Here is a 13168-nt window from a genome sequence, read left to right as displayed (position 1 = left end):
TGTGTGCCAGGAATAAGCAAATATTATCACACTCCAACTGAAGCCAACATGTTTGCTGTTGTTGTTGTTATGCAAATAGTACTTAAATACCAGAAGCGAACACGAATTCAGCGACCATTACAATTCCAATTATGATTACGATTAACATGACAATTACAAATGAAATACGAAGCAAACGGCAAATAAAAACAATGAAAGCAAAAGAGAAAGAGAAAAGGAAGTAAAATTCATAGCAAATTAAAGGCAGAAAGAGCAAAGGAGCGAGGAAAAAGAAAATGCTTTTCAAAAGAGCAGCAGAAACTTAACACAATTAACATTGTACTGCAATTAACATGCTCATTGTAACTATTGTTGCTGTTATTGTTGTTGCCATGGCACACAGTGCATATTAATTAAATTATGTACACTTTCTGGAAGACTCGACGCGGCGCGAGTGTTAGCTTGCACTTTGTAAACGTTGACTAAATTATGCCATAAATTACAACAAAGCCCCAGCACGAATAACGGTTTTTTGTGTTCTTATTGCCTTTTTATATTTTTACTGGCCCCTTTTTGAATGCCTTGAAGTCTTCATTAGTGCAGAATATTAATATGTTTTCATGAAATATGTAACACGTTTCCAGCGAGGATAATAGTTTTATTTAACTCGCCGCTAAAAGTATAACGTTGTAAGGGAATGATGTGAGTTTGACTGTTATGAAACACTTAACTACAAAGAATTATCAGAAAGCTGAGAAAAATTCATACACATAACTCTGTACTTAAGTAATATGTTAAGTTTGTCCGTTTTTTCAACCGTTCATGAGATAACGTATTCTCGTTTTATTTTGAATATGTTTAGACAGGCAAGCCAATGGTCGAGATTACCAAGAAACGCCTTGAGCTACTTGTATCAAGCGACCGAGAAAAAGTAATGTTAAGTCGATAAATCTGGAGAATTTTTTACTCCAGTAAAGTAAGCATACTTAAGCTATCAAAAACAAGCTGTATTATGGCAGACTTCAAAATTCCTTTAGAAGCGTTCGGAACCTTCGAAATTACTTGGATTTTTTGAATATTTATCTAACAGAACTTACAAAAGCAAAACATGTCTACCGATCTTCTTGCATCTCTGCTTATTGGTTTTAAATTTGGAGTGTTAATATCTATCATAACATCGAATAAGTTGAGTATCAATGGAGTTTACTTTCGGATGAGATCGAATTTACAAAGCATAAAGTAAAAATATTGAAATTTAGGAACAGATCCTCGATATTGAGGAAAAGTTTGAGAATGACTTTAATCCCAAGACAGTAGAGTTGGAAGCGGCCCGGAACGAGCCCGGAGTTTTATCCAGCCTAAGACTGTCCACTCGGTGACATTCTTCAAAATTTTGTCAGGAATGTTTTCCTCCGCTACAACAACCACTGTGTCGAGATGAGCTGATAGGATGGATCAGTGGAGAGTTGGAGAATGTGTAATGAGGTTCTATTAGAGTATTAGAGGATAGAGTGTTACCATAGTGTCTATTAATTAATATTCGGGTCAAGCGCAGATATTTTAAAAGATGACTACTCCTCACGGAGTTCGTAACTGAACTCTATCTTGTATATCGCAAAGGACAAAAACTGGTCTATGCGTAGCTCATTAGCCTACCAGACTAACCTAACCTAACCTATAATCTGGTCGGATATTGTCCTAATTACTTAGGAGCTAAGAATAATAGTTTTGGAGTTACAACCTTGATAAGTGGCACGGTCGCTTTATTTGAGCGGAAAGGTTGCTGGTGGTCACCCTAAAAAAGTGTGAAAGGCTCTGGAGCGTGCGACTCACCAGCGGAACCTAGAACACATATTCAGAGTTTAAAAATATTTTCAGGTCACGGGAAACGAAATAGCTGAAAAGAGTGTCAAAAGTGTCCTCCATCTGTGCACCGAACCAGTGCAGGAAATACGGAAGTCACTAAGAACGAAATACAATGAAACTTCCGCCGTTGGAAAACTTGTATACTTTTTACTCACACGGTCTCGAAAGACCGGAAGATGACTTCTGACGGGTCACATGCGGTCCGGATGAGCATACAATATAGTAAGTAACGATAATACATGCAGAAATTGCAAAGAAGTAGGCATGATAAAGACGCTGAAACACGTCCTATGCTAATGTCCAGCACAGTCTAGAACTCGTCCTAAATATCTTTGAGCTTTGCAGTTCTAAGGACAAGACGTAAGTTACGAAGCATCAAACTTAGATATATTGTCGCTCTTAAAGTTCGCAAACAGCTTTGACGACCTGTATGACAAATACTTTATTCACCTAAGGACCTGTAAGTCTATATATGACGCCTTATATAACCGAATCTCACCCGTGTCCGATGCAACGTGTTCCACCTTCTCGTTGAAGCCCTTAAGATTTAAGACGATTGATATTTTTCGTCAGGGCTCATCATTTTGCCGTTAAAGAAGGTCGGAATGGCTTAGTAATGCTCTCGATATGCAAATTGTACCAAACAGTGTATGTAAAAAAGCTTGGATAGTCTCTTGAAGATGAGTAGACATATTCAAAACGCTGACGATAAGGCAACTTTACATTAATATATGGTATAGTACTCCGTTATTGTGAGGAAATTAGGGTTATATGATTAAAACGGGTTTTTGTACATCGTAAGGGGTATATTAAATTTGCTCTGGTGTTTGTAATCCCCAAGAGCAAACGTCAGAGACTCTCTGAGTTGACTTAGCCATGTCCGTTCGTCCTTCCGTCTGTCTGTATACATATATGTATATGCAAACTGGTCGCTCAGCTTGTGAGATATCGATCTGACACTTTGCACTCATCTTTTTTTCATCAAGAAGCTGCTCATTTATCGGAACACTAAATCACATAGCTGCTATACGAACTGAACGATCAGAATTAAGAACTTGTATGGGAAACTTTTTAAATTGATAAGATATCTTCACCAAATTTGACATGCGATATCATGCAAGGCAACGGTGCAATTTTCGAGGAAATTGTTCAGATCGGACAACTATAGCATATAGCTGTCATACAAACAGAACGATCGATTTTAAGTCCCTGTATGGAAAACTTTGTTACTTGACAAGGTATCTTCACGAAAACAGGTTATACCTTAATACATTACTATAATATCCGAAGAAATAGCTCAGATTGGACCACTATAACATATAGCTGTCATACAAACTGACCGATCAAAGTTCTTGTAAGGAATAACCAACTTTAATGTTTTTTCTAGTTATTGTTGGAGTTAACACATTTTGCAGATGTTTGTTTGAAGTCTCCCGGAATTTACATATAGTTTAGTATGGCTTGTTAAACCATCTTTCCTAAATTATCTCCAATAGTTAAATGTTTGGTTAAAGACAAAAGTGCTAGCAGTAAACGCCCCTTAACTGCGCACAGCGAGTTAGTAAATTATATAAAAATAATAACGAAAAAAATATCAAAATGAAAAGACGCAAACAGTTTCACAATTAGATGAAACCACACGCCGCACAATGCTCCAACACAAAGGAACAAAAAGCAACAACAACAATGCAAATAACAAGACGCTTGCAACTTCACCAGGCATCTAATGACAGCGATAATTGCATGTTGCTTAACTTATTTGTTTTCGCTGTTGTTGTTTTCTATTTATTCTATACATACTTCATAATTTATTATCTTTCATCATAGTATGATAGTTTAGCGCCGCTGTTGTTGTTGTTGCTAAAGGTGTTAATATGGCTGCTCTCTTGTCAATGCCGCTGCGCCTTATTTATTATCCACAATTGCGCTTGAACTGTATGTGTGTGTGTATGTGCTGGTGTGTGAGCGCGCACAATTAGAGGCATATTTATATTTAATTTTTTTACACCAAAAAGTTAAATACACACATTAGCACCTGATGTGGCCAGCCCCCTTGCTATCGCCTTAATCAACCTCATCAGCGCAGTCATCATCCCCAATCGGTTTTCGATTCGCCGTTGCAGCGTTTGTTGTTGTTTTCATTATTTTTGTTGTTGTGTTTTTTATTGTTTTTGGTAACTGTTTCGCCAACCAGTTGGCTTAAACGCGCACAATGTTTGGCTGTTTGTTGTTGTTGCGCTGCTTGTGTGCGCGAAGGTGTTTCGCCGCCTTTGTTTAGTGTTTGTTTAATTTACGGTGTTCTTATTGTTATGGAAAACAGTTTGCTGTTGTACTAAATTATCGTGCAATAGTAACAGTGGCGCAGTGTGGGTGAAAAACGAAGTAAAATTGTGTTGCCTTTCTTTATCTAAAAAAACATAAATTCATTGCATTTTCGGAACTTTTTTCGAGGTCTTATCAGGACGCCGAATATATCTCTCACTCAAAATACGAAGTGCATAAAAAGTGTTCGTCAATTCGGTTTTCGATGCTATAGTTGAACTCCGCTACCTACGGCTAACACTACGGCCGGCTCATTCGTTAATCCTTTGAGATATTCGCAATCTTAACCTTACTTACATCATCCAGATTATAGGTTAGGTTTGTCTGGTAAGCTAATGAGTCATTCAAAGCACAGTTTTGGTTCTTTGTGATGCCAGATGGAGTTTACTTAAGAGGTCCATGAGGAATAGTCATCCTTCGGAATGCCAGAACTTAACGCGAATTTTAATAGACACTAATAATATAGTCGTTATCTATAGACTCTACTAATTTTGAAAAAGTAATGGTTAACAAGATCCATTGGATTGAACTGGATCTATCAAAGTAACTAAATAATCTGTTTATTATCATAAGATCTCAGTCATTCCCTGCAGCTCTTAGCATCTTCCAATGATTCTCAGCGCAACGATTTTTGCCTTGTCCATCTGGATCGATTTTGCCTTGTCCATCTGTATAGAAAGGAACTAGTCTCTCATTTTTTGAGTTGTCGATCTGAAATTCTGTGTGAAATTCGGTAAATCTGCGACACAATCACAGGTGACGAGTCATGAATCTTTGAGTATGATCCCGAGACAGAGAGGAAATCTTCCAAGTGACACACGCCTGCGTCTCCTCGCCCAAAAAAAGGGAAGAATAAGTAAATCCAAAGTGAAAATAAAGCTCATTGTCTTTTTTGATATCAAATGTATCGTCCACCACGAATTTTTTCTTCCTGAATAAATCGTCAACGCCAAGTATACTCGTACATGGAAGTCCTCAAGAGATTCAAACGTAGGGTCAATCGGCTCCGACAAGACATCGTGGCCGATTGGAAGTTGCACCACGACGCCGCCCCGGCTCACACCGCCTTTCTTGTGAACAGCTACCTAACCAAGGCCGGCATCTCAATGCTTCCACATCCACCATACAGCCCATATTCTGTACATATAAAAGGTGACTTAGTAATATGGATAACTCGTAGTGACTCGTTTTTAGACCTAGTTATATCAGTTTCAACTGGACCATGTGCTGGGAGCTACGAACTCATATAATTTTCTTAGCTCAAACGCGTCCCGGGTAATGGTAACATCTTTGATGAGGATGTATATGTCTTTTCTCCTTCAAACATGAACTTTTCTTCTGAAAAATGGCACACTGTGCTTCAAATTATCAACAAAGACTTGAGCTCTGAAGTCTTTTTTTAGTCCACGCTTATTTTTTCTTTTTCTTAGCCATCGGCTGACAGTCTCATGTGCCGTGCTTAATTATAGCGAAGCGATTGCAATGTCCGAAATTGGAGCGCAACGACACTCACCACTCAAAACTCGCCAATGTAGACATGTTCGCACGGTCGCAACGAACAATAGGCGCTGTCAGTCAAAACGTGCAGCAAAGCGGCCATTCGGTAGAGGCAGTGGCAGAGACGGCGACGGCAGAGGTGCTGGCGCTATTCGGCTCAAAGCGAATGCTTAGTCAAATTAGTAAAAACAGAGGCCAAAACAAAACGCCGCCCTTAGAGCTGTCGCTGAGCGGAGCGGGACCCGCTGTGGCGAAGCTCGCGCAAATTTGCCAAGCCAAGTGGCACAAAGCGCTGCATAATTCGCTGACTCTACAGTTTCATTTGTCTTCGCATTGTTAGCGGCGTGGTTATTGTTTGGTCACCACCGAAAAAGAGGTGTTTATTACGATGCGTTACGCGCAATGCCTCCACACAAGCGGCACGTTGCCAAACACTCGGCTTTGTGCGATTGTTAACAAATTATGCTTAGTTTGGCTTTTAATTTCACAGCCGCAAAGGTTTTAGCCGACAAACGCCAGAGCCGAAGCTATGCGCCGCGCCGCAGTGGCGTTTAATGATTGCAATTATGCAGAGAGACAAACAATGGATTGCAGGCGGCGGAGGTTGCCACTTCGAGAGGCCGCTAGTCGGCTGTTGGTACTTGCGAGCTTGTCTGTAAATGATGTGGCGTTTAAAACGGGTGTGTAGATGTAATCCTTTAGATATATAAGAATTTATAAAGAATAAATCTATTTGCAGGAAAAATCATATAAAACCCTTGTGTGTGAAAAAGAAACCGATCTGAAAAAAAAATGTGTTGAACACTACTCTTACCGACAGCATAATTAGAAAGGACTGTAACAATCACTTCGAAATCCATTCAAATGTTTCTGAAAACAATTTTTCTGCCAATACGTCTACTTCATCTTGATCTAACGTTACACTTTACCTTTATAAAGTACAAATCTTCAATGAACCGACCATCTATCAAAAAGGAGGACGATGACTCCTCTCCTTGGACTTAGCAACTGGACTCCATTTGGTATCGCAAAGCACCAAACTGATCTATGCGCGGTTTATTGGTCTACCAGATTAATCTGACCTAACTTATCAAGAAGGGAAGTCTATTAATATGAGAAGAATCAATTTAGAAGTCTTGTAAGACTCATACTCGTATTAATAGCAATGTGTATAGTCTACTTAATCTTTAGAGCTTTTTATGGATTAGGTAGGATTTATTTGAACAGATCTTCGAATTTTGGTTCAATTTTCTGAGAAATAAAAACTTGGAAACACGAAAAGGAAACTACTTATTTGAATATCATTTACCCACATATTTAATTTTTTAATGATTATCAAAGAATACTGCTTCCAAAAGGATTTTTGTAGCTATTCCTTCATAAAATTGCATATCGATTCTTGAGAGCATTTTCGATGGTTATTTCTTTTAAGACTGTGTGTAAAATCGTAAACAGACTTTCCGAGTTTGGATCATCTAGAAGGAAAATGTTTATTGTAAACATGTTCGTTGACAGCTGACAATCTAAACTTGTGAAACTAATCCCAAACTCTCTGATTTATAGATCAGCCGGAAAGTTTACAAACGATCTCGATCTCACAAAGAATCAATTTTGTCACATCACGACGTCTTTAACAAGTTATCGCCCTGAAAATAGTCCACCAATTGTTCGGGTTATGACAACTAACTTCGAAGAGTACTTAAGAGCTTTGTAGTGTAGAATTTCCATCCGATGATATGCTTGATCGAGCAGATAATTGGATAGAACAAATAGTTGAAAGATTTTCTGAAACATCGTTTTAAGACCGAACACTATTCGTTCCTTACAGTTACCATATGAACTAGCTGATTTCTTCTTGGTGCTGCGTTGAACTCTTTTCCGATCTATTTTATCAAATATTTTAAATAAGGCACATATAAAAGAAAATTATTGACTTCTTGAAGTAACTCGCCCTTAGAGAAACCAGAAATCTTATAAATCTCTTAAAAAATTGTCAGAGAGACGACAAATTCTTCAAAATCCTGTTTTAAGATCTGACAGAATTTGACGAGATTATTATTTTTTTACCCTTGTATAGTCTGGCAAAAAGGCGCTTTCGGCAAGCAGTCTTCAGTAGAACTTAACTTTCCCTTTTGCAATCGAAATTATCAAAAGTTCTTACTCACTACGCTATTTTCTTGGAGCCCATATACAACTGAACTTATTTCATGAAGCGATCACAATTTTTTTCAGGCTGAACGAGACTGAACTTACGATACCCTAAAGAGAATTACTCATACATGTTGAAAAATGAGGTTCATTTCAAATCCTTTCTAAGTAACTACAACAATAAGCGGCTTAAATTTTATAAATCAAATCATCCCTAACTTTTTTGAATAACATTAAGAAGCACGACACGAGAGGTTAGGTTAAGTTATAGTGGCTGGCTACCTTTCCATACATAGACCTACTGTTCCATATTGAGGATGAGACTTTTGGCAATCTCAGCTATTTGGTCTACAGAAATTCCTTTGTAGCCCGAAAACCAGTATATGTATATGCAGCCTCTACAGCTTCTGTAAAGTAAGTTCTGAAAAAATCAAGTCTCTATAAAATATATATCATCTGATCAAATTTGACCCGGACTGATTAAAAAAATACATATTAATACAATTGAATACAAGTAATGCAATAATAAAAATATAAAAATTGCTTCTTGTTTTTAGTGACTTTCGTATTTCTTATGCTTGTTCAGTAGCTACACGGATGAGACTTTTGTCAATCTCCAAGCTATTTTGTGTACAGCAATCGCTTTGTGGCCCGGAACCCAGTATATGTATGTATATACAGCCGCTTTTTAGCAGCCTCTACATCTGCTGTAGAAGCTTTGAAAAACTTTCAATCTATCTAAATTCTCTATGAAATATACACCATCTGATCAGATTTGACCCGGACTGACAACAAAAAATATCTGTTCATATTATTTAATACAATCGTACTCAAAATAGGCGCCTAAGCAAATAACTAGACTTCTACATTAAACATAAATTTTCTTCCAAGTAAAAGTATTTCCGCAAAAATAAGTATGTATAATCACATCTGCAGTCAGGAAATTCCAAAGCCGCCCACAACCACCAGTGTTCACATTCCCTTACACACGCTCGAAGAATATATTTTTTAATAATTCCACACATTTTTTATTAGTATACTCTGTCTACTTGGGTATTTTTCACTTTTCATTGTAGTTTTTGTTATTGTTGTTGTAGTTGAGCTATAAGAAAACATGGACAAACAAATAAATTTAGTTTGATTGAATAATGAGCACATAATTGGCAAGTTGAATGAAATTGTGTTGCCAGCAAATCTGATACTAAAGTGTGCATTGCACGCTGCAAAAAATGTAAAGGCACAAAAAACAACAACAGCAACAACGACCTGTGCAAATACATAGTAGCAATAACTGACACAGCTGGCACTAAATTACATATAATATTAACAAATTGAGTCGAGTCGAGTTGAGGCGAGTAATCAGCATCTTAAAGTTGATAATACCAGGAACAGGCGACGCATGCGCCGCGCAAACCGCGTCCATCAACTATCGCAACGACCCGTACACACACAAACAAGCGCGCGCTTACGGCGCTCAGCGTCTACGCTTGCAGCCCCCAGCGTCCACACGCCTTGCAAAGAGACGGACGCCGAGCGAACGCTGGCATGCGTTGCCTCAATTCAAACGAAATTAAAGTAAAGTGAATTGAATTGGATAAACTGTACGAGATTACGCGCAGCCGGTTGACAGCGTCGTCATCGCAGCCGTCGACATTAATATGCCCGTTGTTGTTATTTAGAATATATAAAAGCGTCGTAGACATTTCAAAACAAACGCTTCAAAGTCCGTGTGTTCTTCAAAGGTAATCGCTCGCCCGCCCGTCGGCGTTCACCGACGTTCACCCTGCCGCGGCAGCGCCGTCTCTAGCATCTCTGGCAACAGCGCGTTCGTTAGCTCCTCAATCGCGATCCCGATCGTCGCGGTTGACGCAAATGTGTTCGTCGCGCGCGCATTTCCACTAGTCTCAATTGAAATGTGCAACTGCAAAATGACAGCAACAATTGACCATAATCTATGTAACTTATAGTACACGTACCGCCTGTAGCAGGCAGGGATAGACAGGGCAGTTCGAGCTGCAAGCGCATAGCATAGACAAGACCAATGTGTGATTGGTGACAGTTGCCGATAGCTGAAGATAGCGATGGATAGGAACACCTCGTATTTTATGTTGCATATTTGCTCAAAAGCATTGACAGGCAATCGATTGACGTTTTGTGAGTCCATTTCTCATTTGAGATCGCTACTCTAAGTTATAATAAATATTTTTATAATTGAGCACTTTTAAGCGCATTCAATTGTGTCTTTTAGCTTTTTAAATATTAAAAGCTAAAATTAAGGGGTCTTATATGTTTTCTGCCACTTCTTCATGGTCGATATACTTATTTAATTGATAAGCTTTTCATTGCAATAAATGTATGTAGGTTAGTAGCGTGTTTGTCTGACGATGCACCTAGGCTTTTAGGAGTCACATTGTGAAGCCACTGTGACTAAACCCTCCCTCCTCCTTTTATTATGTCCGCTCTGAAACAGCACGTGCTTCTGATGAAGTTCTCTCGTCCGATTGCGGTTCCTTTCCTATACAGGACACGTAGAAGATGTCTCTGTAGATGTTCTATAGAAGGTGTTCTATAGTCTTCACTTCTTCTACCTCCTGACAGCCTCTATGGTATAAATAAATAAATATGGTGTTTCTAGTTTTCAGCATGTCTGCCAATTAGACAGTGATCTGTAAGTCCGCTTACTAGAGTTCTTGTATCATTCCTCCGTTTGCCTGTTTTTTAAGCAAGCTAGAGATTGTCATCACCGACACTCAGCTTTATTTATAGCATGTTGGTTGGGCCCTCTGCTTACTCTTTGCTGGGTTCTAATTGTAGGGTGTTGCCTGTTGCCCGTTGGCTAGTTGACTCTTAGTGAAATCAGCATCCTTCCACGTAGACATGCAATGAGCTCCAGGACATAGTCATATCACTGGACACTGTGAAGCAGATCTAAGAGCCAGAACAGGCACTACTCTACAAAGTTATTTATAAATTATAAATCTGAATACTGAGAAAATCTTTCTGTCTCTCTCTCTTTTTCTTCTATCACTCCTTTCTTAAAATTATGGCTGTCTTTAGAACCTATAAAACGTAAGTTGTCAAGCCTTATGGAAGTCTGGGAAATATTTACGAATGATGACTATACAAATGACACGATTATCATATGATAAGATGAGGAAGCATTTGGAGCATTCGAGAGAACTGTTCTTTACAAGATCTTTGGAGCCGTCCGCGTGAGCGACGAGGAGCGAAGATGGAACCACAATGTGAATGAGCTCTACGGCAACATGAATATAGTTAAGCACATAAAAATCTTAGAATGAAAGACGAAGCTCCAGCGAAAAGCTCCTTTTATTCGAGATATAAGAGGGAACAACGAAAGCAAGTAAGTCCACATTTTCAACAAAAGTATCCACTGCAGAAGGACCTATATGCAAATGAAGCATAGAACAGGCGTGACTGTCGAAGTTTTGTGTTCTCGACACAGATCGACCTACGGTGATAACCCCAAAGAATGAAATGAAGATTGTCATAATTTCACCAGTAAATTGGTTTAATTTGCAGGAAAATGCTATACTTCAGCTCATAATTACAAGAAACATAAGCGATTCAAACGGTACCTTCAGAAAAGATGAGGTACAATTGGACAATACTGTCTAAGGGATATCATAATATAGAGAACTACTATATGAAAAAGTTGTTGCCTTTTTTCTCGACGGTTTCGTGCAAATTTAGCATTCCACGAATTTACAAGCTAATTGACAGATGTCCACCTCTCTCCTAAATGAGAAAACATTTTGTAATACTCTCAGCGAGCTTGGTCTCAAAATCAACCTCTTAATTTTAATGTTGTCAGACGGAGCTGACGACTTAATTATAGAGCGCTCTGTTGTAAGAGTCTGAGTATATGCTTAAACTACATGACTCTTCTCAATAAAGCTTTGACCTCAAACCAATTAGACTCAATATTGATAATAGTGAGATGTAAAGTGATCTCTCGACGAACAAAGACCATATTCTACAAGTCACTCATCATCCACGTCCTGCTATGTAATGCAGAAGCATGGACCATGGCAACATCTAATGAGTTGGCGTTACGAATTCACTAAACAATAGTTCTACGGAAGATTTATGGTTCTCTGCGCATTTGCCACGGTGAATATCGCAGTCGATAGAACGATGAACTGTACGAGATATACGACGGCAGTGACATAGTTTAGTGAATTAAGAGACAGCGGCTACGCTGGCTAGGTCATGTCGTCCGAATGGTTGAAAACACACCATCTGAGAGTATTCGACGCAGTACTTGTAGGGAAGAGAAAGACCTTCACTCCGTTGGAAAGACCAGGTGGAGAAGGACTTGGCTGCTTTTGAAATCTCCAATTGGCGTCAAACAACACAAGGGAAGAACGACTGGCGCGCTGTTGTAAACACAGTTAACTCGGTTCATTAAATTCTTCAACACAACTACTTAACTGTATCAGCTCCACGTCGAAAATTACAGAGATTAATCAACTGCCTTAACACTCCATAAATAAGAAATTAAATTATTTTTGTTGTAATTGTCACGCCTACACACAAAACAGTTACACGTCCAAATGAATCACATGACTGAAATTGATTTGACAGAACAATCCGTCCGTCACCGCGGCGCTCCGACACTTAAACGCTTGCGACTCCGACGCGCGAAGCTACAAATGTCGTAAAATTATATCAGCGCCGAAGAACGGCACACTTAACGGCATTATTGTGCGTTTATTAGGCACTTCCTGTTAAGATGACATTACTTCTCATTTTCAACGGAATTCCGTTCAGTGGAATTTCGTTCATTCTACATTTGTCTCGCCAACAGATTAATCCAAATTGGAAGCAGTTCAATTAACGAGGCGTGAAAAGTGGCGAAGATTTGCGGATAATACGAAGCAAGTTAATATAATTTTTTAGCGGGTGGAGGTTTGTATGTAACTACATGCATACATAGTATGTATGTATATGTATGTATGTATGTATGCGTCTGTTGCACGCAATAAAAGTTTATAATGGTGAGAAAACTTTTACTACAAAGTTTGGGGCAGAATGTATTATTTAAGTATTGTTGAATCTGTTATTTGATGTGTTTTTGATAAAATAAAAAATAATAAATAAATAAATGCAGTGGCAATATCAATGCAACACTCTCTCTCAATAAATTTTATTATTATCTAATTTTAATACAATGTAAATAAAACAATCTAAATTATGAAGAAAACAGTTCAAAATACTTCGCAAATAACGGGTGATCCTAGTAAAGGTACTTTTTTCAATAGCCTTCTTTTGACAGATCACGTGTGAGTCGTTACAAGCAGTTATTTTTGTTCAGTATTGTTTGGGATTTGAT

The sequence above is a fragment of the Bactrocera dorsalis genome, chromosome 1 (genome assembly GCF_023373825.1).
Source record: "Bactrocera dorsalis isolate Fly_Bdor chromosome 1, ASM2337382v1, whole genome shotgun sequence".
Classification (NCBI taxonomy): domain Eukaryota; kingdom Metazoa; phylum Arthropoda; class Insecta; order Diptera; family Tephritidae; genus Bactrocera; species Bactrocera dorsalis.
Note: the sequence above shows the minus strand (reverse complement) of the source record.